Source organism: Neopelma chrysocephalum, unplaced genomic scaffold (genome assembly GCF_003984885.1).
Source record: "Neopelma chrysocephalum unplaced genomic scaffold, ASM398488v2 Primary Assembly neopelma1_86, whole genome shotgun sequence".
Lineage (NCBI taxonomy): Eukaryota > Metazoa > Chordata > Aves > Passeriformes > Pipridae > Neopelma > Neopelma chrysocephalum.
In genome coordinates this window covers 6,021,077-6,040,961 of record NW_020897748.1, presented here as the reverse complement: position 1 = coordinate 6,040,961, position 19,885 = coordinate 6,021,077, and the positions used below count along the sequence as shown (strand labels likewise).

General features: G+C 41.4%; 2 long non-coding RNA genes across 2 annotated transcripts; both read left to right on the top strand.

Moving 5' to 3' along the window:
* Positions 1-80: 80 nt before the first annotated feature.
* LOC113971903 lies at positions 81-19,322 on the top strand. Its single transcript, XR_003535694.1, has 3 exons — positions 81-501; positions 18,060-18,372; positions 18,887-19,322. It is a non-coding gene; the product is annotated as an uncharacterized LOC113971903 (long non-coding RNA).
* On the top strand, positions 8,394-11,856 carry LOC113971904. Its single transcript, XR_003535695.1, has 3 exons — positions 8,394-8,582; positions 10,531-10,640; positions 11,768-11,856. It is a non-coding gene; the product is annotated as an uncharacterized LOC113971904 (long non-coding RNA).
* Positions 19,323-19,885: the final 563 nt, after the last annotated feature.

The following is a 19,885-nucleotide window of genomic DNA, read 5'->3' as shown; positions in this document are numbered from 1 at the left end:
CGCGCGCCGGTACCCCCGCGAGCGCCCGGCGGTTGCGCGCATGCGGCTCTCCCGGAGCAGCGCGCGCCTGGAATCGGGAGCCGGTGCTTCCCTGCGGAGTGCGACCGTCCCGCACCGGCATCTGCGGGAGCGGGACGTGGCGCTGTGATTCCCGTTGCCCATTGTAGTCTCCCGCAGGATTCCGTGTTGAGATCGTGGCACGTTCGCACCGCCCGGCTCTGACCGCTTGGCTCGCGCTCGACGGTCGCGTTCCCCCTGCTTGGTATGCCCGCTGTGTCCCCCCACCCGGCAGCACACTGGTTTTGCGATTCATTCCTTGGCATAGAAATTACTTTGGAGTCTTATTTTTCATCACTAGAATTAGCAGACGTGAGGCAGCTTTGTGCGGGCGTTCTGTAGGGATTTCTACCAGCCGCATCACCTGCACCAAGGCTCTGTCCTGCTTCTCCCTATCCTAGTCCCGTTCCTTTCCTTGAGTCCATCACCATATCCTTCAAGCAGGTGCTGACGTTTCTATGATGAGCCTTAAATAACATTTTCTGGGTGTCGGAACTCTGGGGGCATGGTCCAGAACACACTCGTTCACGTGACAGGGCATGTGGTCGGCTCCACTGGGAGCACCAGGTAAAGTGGAAGTTACTCATACACATAACTGCTATCAGCACTGTGCCCTTGATTAATCAGTAAGCAGCTGGCAAAGGAGAGGGCATGTCCGTTGGTCCATTTGTCATGTTCACCTAAGCTGCTTTCACTTGCTGTACAAAGCAAGAGACTCTGTGCATATGTGCATGTGTTAGTGAACGTGCCTGTCACTAGCATGTTACTGGTCTCTCCAGCCTACGTGTCCAAGTCCATTATTACACCTGCAGTCTGGATTTACATGAGCTGGGCATAAAGCATGCTACTTAATTGCATAATATTTATTCATGTATGTATATTTAAGGTACTAATACTTTCTTATTTGTAGCACCTTCTTGGTAACTGCCAATTTAAACTCAGATTGCATTGTTCTGCAGATGAGGAAAAAGTGAGATTTTGTTGCCCTATAGCAAAATATTTTTAAGAAAACACTTTTATTCCTTAGGTATGCAGTATCTATTCAAGTGAAACAAAAGCAGGCCTGCATAGATGCAATGGACGGATCTACTTCAACTCCAAGGGAGATCTATATTCAGATCACTTCTAAGTAGGTAATCTGTCATTCTATACAAGCAAAACTGCAATAAACCATTACAGCTTATTCCAGGCATTTCTTCTCCCACAAAAGCAAAATAAGCTATACCAGCAAAAGCTCAGTGCTCCTTGTGGTTACATCTACACCTGGGGCTTTCATGAGCCCAGAAATGATAATCACAAATTGCGCTTCATTGCATCGCTAACCAACAGCAGCGCTGGGAAAAGCTGGCAGTATAGAGCAGATCGGTGCCACAGACAGGGAGCTCAGAGTGCAGTCATTAGAATCCTGATGTCCTCAGATCTTTTTAAATGCAAAATTTTAGTGATGACTGATTGACAATTGACTGAGTATCTGCTGAGGATTTTAGGACTAAACGCGCTGAAAATGGTTACGCCAAATCCTACTAATCAGGATTAATAGATTTACCACCTCAACAAAGTGAATGTTGTAGATTTGCGGACCTTCAGAAGAAGGATGTTTCAGATCATGTTCTCCTAGAGGAATTTGGAATCTCAGCCACTACTTTAGTAACCTATCTGCTCTCTTCACAATAAGACTGAAAGAGAAAAGCATAAATGGGGAAAAGACGGTATATCCTGTGTCAGATCTGAAGTTCTCTCTCAAAGATTTGCTTATGTGGGAAAACTGCATCAAAAAGGGCTCAGTATGAATTTACATCATAATCGCATCTGTGGACTGGATCTCAGAGTGTCAGCACACAGAGACCTTTCTGTGATTAAACCCCATTCCATGACAAGGGCAGGTCTAAACTGACTGCAGCCACCATTGGATGTTCCCAGCAGAAATCACTACAGCAGTTTCTGAACTGGTAGCTGCTTGCTAGTGCCTCTCTGTAGAAATGAGAACTTCAACAGTGGGTTTTGCAACAAAGTGGCTGTCATAGGTGCTCTGATGCAGAGTTTGTGAGCGTGACAGGGTTGGCTGCCAGGTCAGCCCTGAAAAAGCTGGGGCTTCTCCAGTTGTAACCATCAGGTTATTTGGCCAAGTCCTGAGTTAGCTGTAGCAAGATATTCTCATGTAGATCAGGACAATCACAGCCTGGTTATCATACTTCGTCTTCTACTGCTGCTGATGAGTTCTGCAGCACTGCTTTTACTTTAGCAGTTTACCACAATAACTGCAATTAAAAAAAACCCCAACCAAACAAAAAACCACACAAAGCCCAAAACACTAAGGATAGAGGCAAGTTCTTTTAAAAATAAAAGTATGAAAAGAGTTGCAAAACTGTTGACAAGTTTTTTCTGACCACTCGCAGCACTTTTCTCAGCAGAAATTTGACAATGTGCATTGCTGCTATTCTTTTTTTTCCAGATAAATTTCTGTGTACTGTCTCTTTCACTTCTGGGATTGCCAAAATTCTCATGGCAACTTCTTGTCCAAGTCACTCTATTAAGCAAGACATTACAGTTGCAAACAAGAGTTGGTTCCTTTATATGATTATTGTTCATTTGCACTCTCACTTTATCCATTCAAATGTTTAGAAAACAGTCTTTAAGATATTTTTAGTAATAATTGTCTTCCAGATGTCCCTAGCAGAGAACAAAATCTGAATTTCATAAACAAGTACTAATTGTATTAATTATGTGGTCATTTATAAAATTTTGATATAATTTTATAGTGTTTCCTCAGGATACATTTTTATTTCAGAATATAATGGTCAATTTATATATCTTACCTTTTGTACTGATCCTGACAATGTGGACAACTGGATGTGAATTCTGAGCTTTAAACCTATTAAGGACAAAGAAGGAAAACCCTTAAATCCTTTGAAGTCTGCAATCCAGTGTAATCTCAGTCCTTCCACTTCATGTATGTGTTCAGGATCATGCATATGTTCTAATACGTTATGGAAACCCTGTAACCCAATCAATGTACAAATTATAAATAATATTTAATCTGTGCAGGTGTTTACATTTCGAATCCCTCTGCTTGAGCTGTGTGATCTGTGATCTCAGACTTTGGCATTGTGTATAGAAATAAATCAGTCTGATAAATTCGTGACAGAGACTATGTAGTGTTGCATCACAATTGCAAAGTATTTATAGTGTTGTTTACAAAACAGAAAGACAGCTTTGAACCCAATGTCTAGGAGGTCCTTTCCAGTCCTTCCTTTCTTCAGGCATTTCTCATGTCTTTTATTTTCTACAGAAACTTCTGTCATATTTGTTAAATATGCAGAGCTTCTCTTCATAACAATAGTGTCAATGAAGGATGCTTGTGCAGAATAAATTAATTTCCTGTGCACACATCAAATGCAGAAGTGGGAAAAGCCAGAACACCACCCAAATAAGACAAATTTAGATTCCCCAATAATTGTTTTATAATCTGCATTCATAATAGATTTCCAAGAACAAAAGACATTCCTTTAGAAACAGCTGAGGTTGCTAAGTGACACAAATGTATTTACTGTGTCATAACTTGCAAAAGCCAAAGACATTAAAACAAGCAAATTAATAAACAGCAGTGTCATGAATCTTACCTTAACTCCCAGGGTAAATATAAACCTGTTGGTCAACAGCTTTATATGGGTTTGGATGCCATGGGCCTTAATGGAAAAGGGAAACATTAGTTGTTTTTAAAAATATAGACTTTCATTCTTAAGGAATTAAAATATGCATACTTTTTCCCAACAGATGTTTAGCTTTTGTATCTTTTTTTTTATTGTTTCTGTTTACTCCAGTCAATTACCTAAGAATTTGCATATGGGGATACTGTTTCCTAGTAAGGCTGGGAACTACACTGTCAGTTGTGAGGCTGAGTTACTTCTTTTTGCTGAAGTTGTCCTCCAGTCTTTTAGGGAAAGCTAAAGGCTGACACCTCCCTTCTCACCTTCTTCTAGTGTCTGACACACCAAACTGCTGTGTTCCGTGCAATCAGAACACATGGCCCCTTTGGAGGGACCACAGGAACATTCCTTTGGCCTGATAAGCTGATCCTTTTCTTTCCTTAAGCTGCCAAACTTCTCCCTCCTCTGATACACAAAAGGTGCAGTTGATGCCCTGTGCCTGCCCCAAATGTTGAGAGGTGGACAGTGTGCAGGGATTGCTTCTGAGGAGTGCATTGAGCTACCTGTTCATTAGGAGTTGCCAGGCTGCCTTGCACAACAGCCTCTGCTAGTTTAGGAATGAGACAGCAGGCGTGGGAAAGGAGCCTACAGACATCTCAGAGATGCACTAAACTACGGGGCAACCAGGTCTTTGTTTGTTTATTCGAATAATTGACTCACTTCCAGCTTTCCTAATAAGCAGAATACATTTTAGTAGTAACCTTATATTATAAGCAATGGGCCAGTGTTATCCGTCGTGTGGGCTCTTATAGATTTTCCATATATGCAATTCCTGTGAATAATTTCCATTTGTCTGGTCTTTTCAAATATTAAAATATAAGAAGCAGAGATGAAAAAAAAATATTGAACCACCCCTAAAATGTCATTAAATAGACTCTGGCAACATCTCTTGAAAAATATCAGATTCAGGAGAAAATCCCTTTTACCTTTTATCAAAATTCCCTGCACATTTCTGTATGTTCTGACAAAATCCCTGTGCTTGTTGCTACACCTTTAATCGGTAATTGTTTGTTAACCAGACGCGTCTCTTGACAGTTCTTTTAAAACAAGCCTATCTACAGTGAATACTGAAAAGCCACGATCAATAAACTAGTATAAAATGATTACAAGTAATGTGTCTCACTCAGCATGTAGGGGAAAAAAAAAAAAGAAAAAAAAAGCCATCTGTCTAATTGTGGGAGTAGGCTTGTCTAAAATTAAGGGAACACTTGTCCCACAAGGACTGGAGCCAATTCCGCTGAATCAATGGAACCTGGGCAGGACTGCCAGCTTTCTTCATTGAAATTCCTCCTTCAAGCATGCTTTTGACATTAAGCCATTAGAAAAAGATGACTATTACTTAAAAAGAAAAACAAAAACCAGACACCACCTGAGATCTGACAATTCCTTCTTACTTTGAATCTGAACTGTGGTGTTTGCACAATTTAGGCCCTGGATTTGCTCCTCGCAGAAGCATGATGAACCTTCAGGTGAGAAATGGCTCAGGGCAGCTACTGTGGTTATAGATATGGTCACATTTCACATTTCTTTCTGCTCTCTAACCACAGCTCTTTTTTTATTTTTTTTTTTGTGGTATTACTCATCTCGTCATGAATTCCTCAGTTTTCCTGCTTAATCTAGTTCTGCACAACACTATGATGTTCACTTGTGGTACTAAGTATGATGTTTGATCTCTGCCATTTTTCTATGTGAGAGACATTGGTAAAAGATTTTAAAACCAACAAAACTCATATCCATTTTTCCAAAGTCTTTTTAGCCCCACAGAACAAGACAGATAGATCTAGCTTCTTGAACACCTTTCCTTTTTCTCTTCAAAAAAATGATGGCCATGACAGCCTGATTCCATTGCACATGCTGCTTCCATTTTTACCTAAAATAGTCCTTTTGATCTTCTTACAGTCCTTTTTTTTTTCCCCCCCATTAACTTCTAAATATCCAAACACATTTCATAGAATCATAGAATGGTTTGGGTTGGAAGGGACCTTAAAGATCACCCAGTTCCAACCTCCCTGGCATGGGCAGGGACACCTTGCTCTAGACCAGGTTGCTCAAAGCCCCATCCAACCGGACCTTGAACACATCCAGGGATGAGGCATCCACAAATTCTCTGGGCAACATGTGCCAGTGCCTCACCACCCTCACAGTAAGGAATTTCTTCCTAGTATCAAATCTAAACCTACCCTCTTTCAGTTTGAAGCCATTCCCCCTTGTCCTGACGCTAGATACCCTTGTCAAAAGTCCCTCTCTAGCCTTCTTGTAGGCCCCCTTTGGGTACTTTAGGGCAACTCTCTCATCCTGTCTTCATAGGAGAGATGCTCCAGCACTTCAGTTATCTTTGTGACCTTCCTCTGGACTCTGTCCACATGCCTATATCTCTCTTGTTTTGGGGTCCCCAGAGCTGGATGCAGGAGTACAGGTTGGGTTCTCATGAGAGCAGAGTACAGGGGCAGAATCAGCTCCCGCAGCTTGCTGATCAGAGTGTGAAGAAGTGGCTTATTTTGAACATTTTGGGTTTTTTTCTTACTCCATCTGCTTATTTTATCTTCCAGATATCTATTAGGTCAGCCTGATTTTCCCTTATTAGATCAAGCCAATATATTTAGATAGTGAATTTCCCAATAGCAAAGTCGACAAACAAGATCCATAAATTATTACACAGTAATAATTCCCATCACATTAGCAACTCTATTTTCCTGTATATTTTGTTTAGAGCTAAATTCACCCTTAGTGGATAATGAAAAACAGCCTCTTATGTTGCAAAACCTTTCAGCATATAATGTTCAACATAATAGATTTCATGATATCCTTTGGTGTTATTATACATAATTTGGAGTAATTATCACAGGTCATGTCACCTCCTTCTGATGTAGGTCTCTCAAGACTTTTGTGTAAATAAAGTCTCTGGCTTACAGTGAGAGACATGGAGAATGTTTCTGCCTCATTCCATTTTCCTCTCTCCAGGGTCTTGCTGAACCACCACAGTTCACAGCCAAGGACACCCACATAAACTGGTCATTTTAAATTAGAGAATCACAGCATACGAGTTGGAAGGGACTGACCTCAAGAATCATCTCATCCAACCTTTCTTGGCAAAAGCACAGTCTAGACAAGATGGCCCAGGACCCTGGCAGCTGAATCTCGGAAGTGTCCAATGTTGGGGAAACCATCACTTCCCTGGGGAGATTATTCCAATGGCTGATTGTTCTTATTGTGAAAAATTTTCCTTGTGTGAGCAGTTGGAACCTCCCCAGGAGTAACTTGTACCCTTTACCCCTTTACCATGTGACTTTACCATGTGACTCCTTATAAAAAGGGATCTCCATCTCCTCTGTAGCCACCCTTTAAATAGTGGAACATGGTGATAAGGTCTCCCCTAAACCTTTTTTCTCAAGGCTGAACAAACCCAGTTCTCTCAGTCTTTCCTCCATTGAGAGGCCTCCCAGTCCCTTATCATCTTTGTGGCTCTTCTCTGGACCCTCTCCAACCTGTCCACATCTTTTCTGCACTTTTCTGCTGAGCAGATTGTGATAATGACTTCTGCTTTATGCCCTTGTGTTTCCATTAGCTTGATTTTTGTTCCCAAGGCCAGGGGCCCAGTAGTGCTGGTGCAGACAGAGGTGAAGGAAGCATTGAGAACCCCTGCCTTCTCAGTATTGTTCACCTCTCCTGTTTATCAGTGGGACAGTATTTTCCTTCTGTTTCTGCTTGCTGTTTATGTACCTGAAGAACTATTTCTTGTACTTCTGAGAAGACTCAGACACATGCAGTTAAGCCAAATTTTAAGTTTCCTTTTTAGCAAGACTTGGATTTGTGGCAGTTCTGTAGCTGCAGAGGAGCAGGCTGAGTTGCCCTTGAAGCAAGAAAAGCTGGCAGTGGGGAAGTGGAGGGGAGAAGCTCAGTCTCAGTGAAAGCATTGCCTTCCCACTTGGGATTGGAGGGCTGTGCCTGGATCAAATGGAGAACTGCGGGATGAAGCTTTACAGGTAAAGTCTTAGGAAGCCACTGCTTTTTCCATGATCTGAATTGTTCTTGCTGGACTCCCGCTGTTGCTATCAATAAAGGTGATCTCCTCCCTTTGAAAACGTTCAACATTTTAGAATAATTCCCCCCTCTTCCTTTTGTATAGCATCATTTAAACTAAGAGCAGCAAACCAAAATTCCCACCAATTATGAAGAAACTTTTTCAACACTTAAAAGCCAAATAGCAATAACTTTACTGTCTTGCTCTGTGTTTCCTCTTTCCCACACTGGCTGCTACAACACAACTATCATTGCTATTGGACATTTTGATTCCCGCATTACATCCTTTTTGCTGAAAGAGGAGACTGCATTTTTGAGAGGTGAGACATGGGAATTCAAGCAGGTTTCTTTGTCAGGAAAATTATAACTAGGCCTCCCTAATACCCCCTGAGCACTGACTGCATTTTGTTGGGATTTAGTAGTGATCAATGTGCACTTGCAGTAGCTGCCTCAAGTCTCTTGCTAGTTTATGAAAGTTCATTTGCAGCTTCTGCCCCCAGGAGCATGTCTGTATACCTTCTCTTGTGTCTCCTAAGGTAGTCAAAGCTTCACAGTGCTGAATGTTTAGTAACAATACTGCTTTAAGTTTTCTGACCCGGCATGCCCACTGCCATGCCTGGGTTGGAGCCCTCACTGTTGTGTTAGGAGATGTATTATGCCACGCTAGGAGCTGCTGAGCTGTTCTTTGAAAGTGTATCTTTTTCAGGCCTCTAAAAAACACTGGATCAGCAGAAATGAGCAATGCTAGGGCAGAGAAGGGCAGAGCTGAGGAAGGATGATGGGACAGGAACACTGAAAGTGGGTTTTACCAATAGAAAACTCCACATAAAACCAGGGATTTCTGCAAACCTTAATGGTTCTTAGCACTACCACGAACTGGCTGTGCTATTCATTCTTTTGCAAGCATGAGCAGGAGTGCGCTGGCAATAAAGAAGGAGGAATGAGAAGGCATTGGAAGACTAACATCATTCAAATGGTGCAAAAATGGTATCTGACAAGATAGACACTTCAATATCAGCCCCTATCTTCCTGTTAAACTCACTGCCTCAAATCAAAAGCAACCGCAGACTTGGGCTTCATATTTTTTATGTAGAAAGGAAACCAGTTATAGCTGTAATAAGTTACAACTCAGGTTGACTTTGCAGTGAAATTGAGCCCAAAGAGCTTATAAACAGAATCCTTGATTGCAAAATTGATTTTAAACTGTATAAAGTAGTTCTGCTGGGACAATTCTATTTTAGCAATGAAGACAGGACCCCAAAGGCCAGCATTTCTAAGGCAATTTGTCCAAGGAAGAACCATCTCTTTTCAGTTAATGAACCATTTTATAAAGAACTTAATAATATTAACTTTCATTATAACTTTCTTGCAAAATATATGGTAACATTAGGTTACCATCTTCATCTAGAAAGTCATCACTTAGATTATGTACCATTGGCATTATGAGTTCATATACTTCAGAAATTCCCTCCTTTACTGTTTTCACAAATTTACCTGTATGATCCATTTTCAAATGGTCCCTACTTTATGTTTGTGTTTCTTCCTGAATGTGAAGCTGCAAGAGAAAAACTCTCCACCACATTTACCAAAATTCGTTGTTGTTGCAGCCTGGTGGGTTTTACTACTTTCATTTAACGTTCAATCGAATAAGATAGTTAATTGGGCGAAACAGTGCTAAAACCAGAAGTTGCAACATGGTTTGTGAAGGCACAAATTTATAAATGAGCAACCAAGCCAGGAACCAGTGAAACTAGATATCATCTGTCTATATGTCTGAGACTACTTTTCCTCTACTTCAAAATCATACTGGACCTGAAGACACCCACACGACAGAAAAAAAATCAGAAGGAAAAACTCCCATGGCAGTTCCAGCTTTGTGATTACTTTCTTCCTCATGGCTTGCCTACTCTTCATATTTATGCAGATTCTTATCAGCACTGGGCATTGCAGTCTGCTACAGCAAACTGTAGCACATCAGAGTAGGGATTGCACTGCAGAAAATAAAATGTTAATGATGATGATTAAAGTTTTCCTGGGATTCCCATATGCACTCATTATCACTGCTGCCATCATTCACTCTCAGTGCTGTTCTCATTGAAGCCTCTACAACTGAAGTAGGTAGGATATCAAACTGAAGGCTTTTCTTGAAGAGCATATGAATCTAAATTCCTTTTCCTTCATAAAACAATTCTGAAATAATGGTGCAGTCCCAAAATCCCAAAAGAAAAGCTCTTCTAAGATACCAAAAGAGGAAGTCAGTTGCATTGCTCAATAAGAAACCCCTTGACAATGACAAGCAGAAGGGAGTGACCACATGAATGTTTCCTGTGCTGAGGTATCCCAGCTTTCATGGGGGTGTTGTAAGGTGACTTGTGTAACTTGTGGGTAGCCTGGATGGCACCCCATCACGGAGATGCCATTTGATAATGACCAAACCTGACTAAGCAAACCTAATGCCAAGTTGCCTTTGAAAGCTCCCCCCCTGTGTTTCTGACACATCCTTGTGCTGTTCCTGGTGCTCTTTGGAGCCACAGGCAGTCAGATCAGAAGATTCAGACAGCAGAAAACTGGGCCTGCAAAAAAGCAATGAGTTTTATATCAGTTTAGCGTTCTGTACTGGATTATTTACGGTTTGATGTACATCCCTAGGAAAGAGCTTGCAGAAAGTGTGGCTGGCAGACAGGAGAGGGAGTGGGACGACTTCTTTCAGTTATTAGTTTGGCTTAACTGAATCCTAAACCTGCAGGTGAAGTTTCACCAATACGCTGACTTTGACAGTGCAGTTCTTTGAAGCAGTGTCTGCTCTGCTCCAGCTGACTGCTCCTGCCTTTGTGCTGAAGTTCACAGCCTCCTCAGGTGGGTCCATGAAATCATTCTCCATAGGGCTGACTATAAATTGGGCTGTGGCTCAAGGTACAAAACTTCTGATGCAACAGCAGGGGTGATGAGCTGTGGTGTAACACCAGGAGTGAGTAGCTGGAGGTCATAGGGCAGGAAATTTAACCATCGTGGTTGATGGAGCCAGTGTCTCAGTGGATCGTGTTCCTTAAACTCATCAGAACCTGCAATTCCTCTGTGCTTTCTAATTAAGGAAAATGCTCTGTATGGCAGCTAAACTAGTGGATTCCATTTTCTCCACAGAAAATGATCTTCTAGGGGAACAAATTAACACGTATCAATTGGTCTTGCAGAGTAGACAGGCATTGCAGAGAGGACACTAGTACAACTGCAGTACTGTTATTGGTACAGATCTCCTTTGCAGAATGGAGCCGTGCAAATCTGCTCAATATAGATTCATCAGCTCATGTTACACATTGCTTTTATCATGATTTAGGTATAAAAAGAAATCCAATTTCTTCTATGCTGGCAAAAACCCATAGAGCATGTTGGGAAAAAAACACCTTAAGATGCCTATATTTAGACTTGGACCAAAGTGCCTGAAGGTGTGGTCTTCAGAGGCAGTCTCAGTGTTCTACTTGGAGTCTACAAGTGGTCAAGTCTCCAAAAGAAATGTGATTCTTATGCAACCATGTGACTTGCAGAACTGGTGTCAGAGGCAAGGACCTGTCGTTATAGAGAGCTGTCTCTGTTGAGGCTGGTGTAAGGCATGAGTGAAGCTTTTGGACTCCTCTGTCTGAGAAAACATTGCAGAATATTTTACTTATAATGTATTTTGCTTGGAGAGTGTGGCAAAGTTCAAACTAATTGTCTGCTATTTTGAGTGAACTCTTTCATCCTTAGCTCTTTGAATTGCCTAGCTCACAATGAATGCCTTCTCTTACTACAGTAATGACAAAATGCATAAGGGATTTTAGCAGACCCCCTTCCACCCCTGCCAATATGCAAAGCAGGCTGATACTGCTGGTAGAAAAAAATTACTAAGAACTTCATGCACATAGTTTCTGACAATAAGGCAAAGCCAAGTATGGTGGAAAGCATTTCCTCTCTGAACTGATTTATTGTGTATTTATTTCTGTTTGCAGCAACAAAGAAGCCATTGCAACGTAAAAATGTCAGTCCTCAAGTTGAATTTGTAGTTGCAGTTATCTGATTACACATAAAGAAGTACTGAAGAACTGTTAAACTCTCAAATATTTATTCAGCAAAAAGGCTGAATCCCATATTCTCTTCCTTCACAATGCACATGTGCATGTTTCTTGTATGTCATTTACTGTGTGCTGCTTTTTATAACACAGTTTGTGTAATTTGTAACTTCGATTTACTGTATGATTGCCTGAGTATGGAACAATCCCGAAATAAGTGCCATTTTGTGGGTAGCAAAGTATTTGAGTGCAGCTCACTGCCTCCAATGTGTCAGCTAGATCTATTGCACCACTATTAATGGCATATTCAGAAGAACTCTTACACTAATATTGAAATTCTTTAAGACTGTATTTAGCTTTGGCAAATGTTTCCCACGTGTTTTTGAGTGGCAGTCCATCTTTTGATGTTTATATTTGCCATCTGGAGATGTCAGCTTTGTTCTACAGAAGAAGTATGAAATGTGTAAGTAAATCTCAAGAAGTGGAAAGAACATTTTAAAAAGTTTACAAACAAATGTACCCATAAATAGTATAGAAAAATGAAAGCTTTAGTCATGTGTAATGATGTGGACATCCTTTTTTGGAAGACAGCCTACTGTCTGAAAATTTTTTTGATCCTATTGCTATAGATATCCGAAAAGGTATTGTAAGCAAATTCTATTAGAGAAAGAATATATACTGCAGTTTTTAGCTTGTTCATTTTATGCATGTGATCATATCTTCAGTATGATCAGGCTTACATTTCTTCTAGTACTCCTTAAAAAGAGGCAGATTTCGTGATTTTCAAGGAATTTCCCACAGAACTTTTGTGAAAAATATTTGAATAAAGAATGAACTACATGTAAAATATAAAAATCCTTGGTTCCTTGGACAGGCAGATGCAAGAATTGTGCATTATGCTTATGGCTGTTGCCATTACTATTCATACTTACAACAATTTGAATGTAGAATCTGTTTTTCCATGTACTCAGCTACAACTCAGATAAGCATCAGAAAAGATTAAATATAACCGTGTAAAGGACGTAACCTCCTGTTACACTGCAGTAGGTTTGTTTTGCCACCAGCTACTGCAGGAAATTCAGATCTTGGCAGGTAAAACACTTCCAGTTGAACTTCATAGTTTCTGTAATGTGGAATATTTGAAGCTATAGCCACGTTAAATAGAATTAGATGCAACCAATGGTTGTAAACCACAGAACAATTAAAACTCAATCCCTAGAAATATGTTAAAGTTCTTTCCAGTTATTCATGCTGTTGAGATAGGCAGGGCTATATGCAGTACTCAGAAATGATATGCATTCATCTGTGTTTATATCACCAGGAAAGGCACTGCCATCTGCCCTTAGCAATTCTCTCTCTCCTTTTTGCTCTTTGTAAGATGAGCCCAGCTTCAATGTCATGTTATGATTTATTGCTAGTGATCTGCTTCTAGTTGTTTTCTGGTCACCAGTAGTTTGTTTGGATTCCCTCTTTTCTCTTCTGCTGTCTAGTGTCTCTGTGGGACTTGAGCTTGTCAGAGTTATTTTATACATCATTAGCTCAGCAGTGCATGGGATGATTACTTTCTCATAGAAAAGTAATTCTTTCTCGGAAGACGCATGTAAATCTTGGCTGTTGAGACTGTTTTTTGCAAATTTCCTTGAAAGCCGAATACTCAGGATTTTACTCTTTGTTGCCTCACACATCTTGCCGTCATTTAAACTCCTGCCAAAGAACACCACTGAATCAGCAGCTCTGCACACTGTGTTTTCCAACCTTTGAGACTGCTGCTTTGTAATCTTGATGTCCCTGTACACAAATCTTATTTACTGTTTTTAATGTCATCTCAAGTTCATTTCCTTTAATGATCAAAAGTCCGTGACATGGTTTAGCCCTGGAAAGGACTGATACTACAGCCCTCGCTGCGTTACGGAGTGTAACTAGGGCAGAGGCCAGCTGGGCAGCAGCCAGCGCCTGGCTCCAGCATTTGAGAGCCGGGAAGCTCTAAGGTTGGACTCACTCAAAACCTAGAGGCTGTAAATAGAATAAATAAAAAGATTCAGAAAAATGAGGGCTGCAAGAACTGGGCTCTTTCCTAATGCTCTTCCTATTTCTTTTTACGAAGTCTTAATTCCTTTGTAGGGTAACGCTGCCCTTTCCACAGCACAACACATGCTCAATTCTCTGCCCTGTTCCTTCTCGTGATGTAGTTTGCTGAAAGGCTCTGGTACGTAGTTTTAGGGTTCATGAGTTTGGCTGGTGGGGTCAGGACACAGTAATTCTCCAAGTGTATTTGGGGTGCCTCAGTGGCCAGCTGCTGTCATTTGTGCACCATTTTCATTTTCAGAACCTGAGAGCGGCTCTGCCATTGAAACCTGTGAGAGCTTGGAGCATTCAGTATTGCCCCTATATTTCTCCAACATCAGAGCTTGATTGTAGAATAATTTCTCCAAAGTCTCATTCTGTTCCTGCTTTGCTGGAGACTCTGCTGCTACCACAACCTACCTGGCTCCTTGTGAGCCTTGGTTCTCAGTTACCAGTAGGCACTGCTGTAAAGTTCTCAACTATCACTCCACAACCCACAGGTGCTACCTGTAGTGTAGAACTATGCTAGTAACCCTTCAAGGTGTACACCAGCCCTGAAGGAGTAGACAAGCCATGATGGAGAATCAAAATCCTTGCCAGTGGATACCAAGCTGGTAAGACCTAGAGCAACACTTCTACAAGCACTTAAGGGAAGTTTATGCATTTAAGTGTCTGTAAAGGAATTCTGTGTTTGAAATTTTGAAGGGGACAGAGAGTCCCTGGGTGGAATTGTGTAGGGAGTGAGTGCACCACATAACCGCATAGGTTCCTACTGTGATCTTTTTGTGATGGAGACAGGTCTCAAACCATGACTCCACTAGGGGAATTGTCAAGGCACTAGTAACTATAGGTATTTGTTTTCTTGACATTTGTCTCTGCCCCTTCCAGTGGTGAGGCAGGCTGCCCCTTTGGTGTGCAAGCTTAAAAAAGTAACCCTGGAGGAAATAATGTGTTGACTTTTCAAAGCTGGACCAACTCAATCACTCCCAGAAAGAGCTGGGTTAGCTTCCCTAATGGAATATTGCATTGTGATTTGGGGACTGGAGACTTGTGGTTAGGATGGATGGAAGAGGGGAGAGAGAGACTCTGTGGTTTTGCAGCCCATCTTCTTGGTAATTACATTCCAGATACAGGAATATATTCTAACTAGAGCAGATTTACTGGGGCACTTGGGAAAGTATAACTGTTTTGCAGTTGGTGTGTAAGGGTGAATTACTATATAACACACAGGAACTGTGGAGTCAAATATCCAAATGTAGGAGTGCCTCTGTTTATCCTTATAAACACACTTTAAAACATTACTTAATGAGAGACTGCGAGAAAGAAGCACAAGCAAAAGGAATAACCAGAATCATTCGCAACTGTCAGTTAGAAAGTGATGCAGTATGCCAAAAAAGTAGAGACTTTACAAAAGCCAGCTACACACTGCAGTCATTTATGCTTAGTACTGGCTTGTAACTATTGCTATATGCAGAAGGATAGCAAATAATTAACATAAAACTGGTTAGTTATTATGTGGGCCTGGAGCCAAGCCATGTTATAGCTGATTTACTGTAAAGGCTTATCTGCACTCGTGCTGTTCCCACCCTTGCTCTGGTACCAGGGTGGCTTCACTTGTGGCAACAACTGCAGAAGCTCTTGTTCAACCAGGCAGGGGCACTTTTACTGCCATGTGGCCTAATCTGGTTGTGCAGTCATGTGTGCAGAGTGCAGCATACGGGTGTATGTTTTACAGCTTTTCCTTAGAAATGGCTTTAATATGCACACCAACAGCCAACACATAAAAATCTCTTCCATTGAGTGATTTTGGGCTATAGGAAAGACAGATTTCAAGGTTTGTTATTATGCTACTGTGATGGTCTTTAAAAAGTAAACATTTTTCCTAGCATGTTATAAATATCTCATCATGCTATTACAATCACAGGCTAGGAAACTATCACAGCTATGCATGAGAAAGGCAACACTGCAGTAATATAAAATCTTTCACTCTCTTTTGTTTTTCTCAATGGATTGGGAAAACCAACTAATGTCCAGGCATTTTCTTGCCCTTTTTTAAAAATCAAAACTTCTACTTGTTTACCTTAGAAATGGAAACTTTTTTAATGGTGCGTTCTGTGTGTTCTGTGGAAATACAGGCAGTCCCTGCTTGAGAAGGCTCCTTACTCACTGAGCTACTCCAAGGCTATGTATTCATAGGGAGACCCAGATTCAGGTTTGGGTGACTAACCCAACTACGTGTCTCAGAGGACTCATGCATTTGAGAACATAAGCTTAAGTTCCTAAAAGTAAGCAAGGAGTTAAACAATAAACTGTATCAAGTAGCCTGTTTATTACCATATGGCTATTTCCACTGCTGTTCTCCATAAAGTTGTGCCAGCACTTTCATTTTAAACATTGTTTTTCATTAGTTTATATAACACAGCTGTAAATATTTTTTCTGACTGAAACTTGGAATTTAAAAGGAGAAATTAGGAGAAAAAACCCCACCCCTGGCTACTCTGCTTTTGAATTATATGAAAGTAAAACTGCTGGGAGCGTTGCATGGGATGGGAATGTTCATCTCAGTAAAAGCTTTGGATTAACAAGTGGAGGATGTACAAAACCATCTTTGCAGAAGTCCTCCACAAGGCATATATCCTGGAAAAGGCCAGGGAATGAGCCTGTGTGTTGAATCTTGAATTGGAATAGAAGAGCTCAATAAACAAAATACCAGTATAGTAATGCTGAAAGAATATAATTAGTCACCACACTTTTGACTTGTGCTCTCTGGTATTTCCATTGTAAACACGGATTGTTTCCATTAAGCATAGGCAGAGCTATGCGTACAACCATGTACGCTTGTATAAGTAACAAGGATCAAGGATCTGATCACTGAGGTTGAGATCATACAAGACAACTAAGCCATCTCACAGCCTGGTAGAAAACTAGCCTCTTTCTTTCCCAGACAGACTAGTTTCCTGCCAGGTTAGTAGGCCCGGTTACCTCGGTGAAGCCTCCAAATGCTAGAGCCAACACAAGTGAAATGGCTCAAAGACCCCGTTGACAGCGCCCATTGATGCAGCTCAGTCCCTTTGCATGACCAACCTGTGAGCATCTTCCAAGAGGGACATTTTATTGATAGCAGCGTTGAGCAGTTGCTTCTCGCTCCTCATCCTGCACCCTGTGCCACCTGTCTGTTGGGCTGGCACAGCTGTTTGTGCAGCCAGCTGGTGAGCTGTGCTGGGAACATCACTGTGCTGGGTTATTTTCTAAGGTGGTTTACTGCGTGGTTACACAAACAGTGGGGCTGGTGCAACGCAGGAGACTGTAGGAAGGCACAAGTGATCAGCTGATGGGGACAGGGTAAGGAGCAACTCCTTTAGCCAGTCCAAAGCAGTACTGACACCAGAAGCCAAATCATGGGCTCAGATTATTACAGTTCTTTCCATTGGCTTCAGTGAACAACAATTAGTCCCCCTATTGCAACACTAAACCTCGGTGACAGTGAAATCAGTGAGCACTTTTTTTCCCCATGATTTCAATGGAACTGCATTTAGAGTAAAAAACTCGCCTGAGTTTTGATGTTGTCTACGAAGGTCCCATCTGAGGGCATTTGGAGTGGGTACTAAGAGGCCATTTGGGTAGCAAGCCATAGATTTTTTTTCCTATTTCCTGGCTTATTCACCAGTTTTATGTGATTATTGATATTCTACAGGAGCCTTTGTCTCTGTTGTGCCTAAGGATGATGTAAAATAGTATGAAAGTGAGCTCCTTCAACCTGAATCATAAGGGTGGAAAAAGAAATCCATAGCCAATAGAGACTCCTATGCACCTGGCTCAGCTGAGAACACAGGCTGGGAAAAAAAGCACTGATGCCCGGGACATGTCCACTGAAAGAGAGCATCCAGTCCTCTTCTTCCCTGTGCTTGGCTAAGTAATCCATGCTTGTGTTGCTTCAGCAGTTGTGCAGAGAAAGTCCCATGTTGCATCCCCTAAAAGCTATCATGGACCTGACCATCTGGATAGGTCAGTACATCCTTTAAAAACCCTCTTGCATTAAACAAAAATGGAGAATAATTCTCAAAATCCACTGAAGGAGGTTCAACACCTGGGGCCCTTTAGGTCTGTAGCTCATGTTTACAGCAGGATTACTAAAACCTTATTTATTTTTTACTTATTTTGAATCTAGGTGCCCAGTATCCAGTGCAAATATCAAAGTTTTGGCCAGGAACTCCCTAGGTGTGGCAATACCAGATGATAATTCCTGCATGAGCCTGTGAGGGTTTGGCTCTTTGAAAGGAGCTTCCAGAACCCCCAGGAAAAAACCAGAGGAAACAACTTGGTGTCTCTGGCAGGAAGATTTGATTCTCAGTCCCTATGTCTGAAAAAAGCCTACAATTACACCTTACCTAACAGAAAAGCTGTGAGGCTTGATTAGTGTGTGCCTGGTGAAGTCTATTGCACCAGCAAAGGAAGGAATGAAGTGTCCCAATAACTCTGCAGTGAGTCATGGACGTTACCTAATCCATAGTGCAGCTGTGCCATACGGGATACTTGTTATAAACACACTGCCTTATCACCTATTTGTCAGGGTGGGTGAACTGGTTCAGCTAAAATAAGAACAGGAATAAACCTGTGCCCAACAGCACCTCAATCTTACCTCCAGTTGTGCTCCAGCGCTCCCTGTCCTGGGTGAAATGAACTCCCACAGGATTTTTATTTTTTTTTCCTTGAAGCATTAATTACTTAATTGAACAAAATGAGGGAGGATGAAAATAACCAGAGAAATGAAGTTTTGTGCAGTGTTTCAACCAAAGTTTCCAACCTGATGTACAGCAATAAGTATCAGGGACCAGCTGCTTCCTTTCTTACATGAGTCCGTGTGGAGATGGTGATTTCCTCCATATTCCCCCTTGGAAAACACTGGCTCATAGCATTATTTAAAAAATAAGTGAAGGATGTCTGCAAACAGAGGTGGACTTCATGTTATTCCCTTCTCTTTTCCCCCTTCTACAGTCCACCAGGTGCCGTGGCTGCCTTCAAGGGGACTCCTAAAATTGTTTGGCTCTTGGAGGCTTTGCTTCCACGGAAGTTACATCCTGCTTCCCATCACCATGTGGAAAGAAGGGCACCAAAGATCAAAACATAGCAGAAGGGTTCAGCAGATATTGGTTCTCATGTCCGTAGGGACATGTGGTGTGTCCTGTGGCACATCACTCTTGCCCATGTGTAGTGTGAGGGTAAGAGCACCTTGTCACCTCTGGAGGATGCTCCAAGTTCCTTAGAGCTACCTAAGTGGGCAATCACAGAGAGATGCTTATGAAGTGCACAACTCCAGACATCCTGAGATTGCAAGCAATGAGGACTTTATGTATTATTTTGATGATTATATGACATTTATATTTCAAGAGTGATCAGATGTTCTAGAAATTGTGCAAACTGATAAAGTAATATAATCTCTGTCACTAGGGAACACTTTTAAAAGATAAAGGAGATGGAGTGTGGGGAAAGTAGTACTCTGTCTTACAAATGTATACCAAGGTAATGATGAGAGCTCTTGCACATCCCTATAGATCTCACCCAGAAAAATATACTTGTAGCAGAACTGTTAATCTTGACTTTCCTACTTGATTATGTTTTGTTTAGAAATCCAGTTTTTTAGTCAGAAGAGACTCATCAGAGTAGAAATAAGAGGGAGGGGAAAGATAATCATTAAGGGGATAAGAAAACTAAGGAGATGGGGATAAAGAGGAATAGAAAGAAAGAAGATGAGTGCAATAGGAATGGAAAAACATATCAGTTGAGGATACTTGCATGGGGAGATGACAGAGAACAGAGTTAGGAGAAGTGCAGTGTAAAGCAGGAACAACTGCCCTTGGTAGTTTAGAAAAAGAGTGAAAAATAGCTGGAGTTTTAAACACATGTAAATGTTGGGCTCAGGAGCTCTAGAGGCATCAGAAAGAAACTAGTGACCACTGGGACTAAGGCAGGGACACTACTTGAGCAAGGACAGAA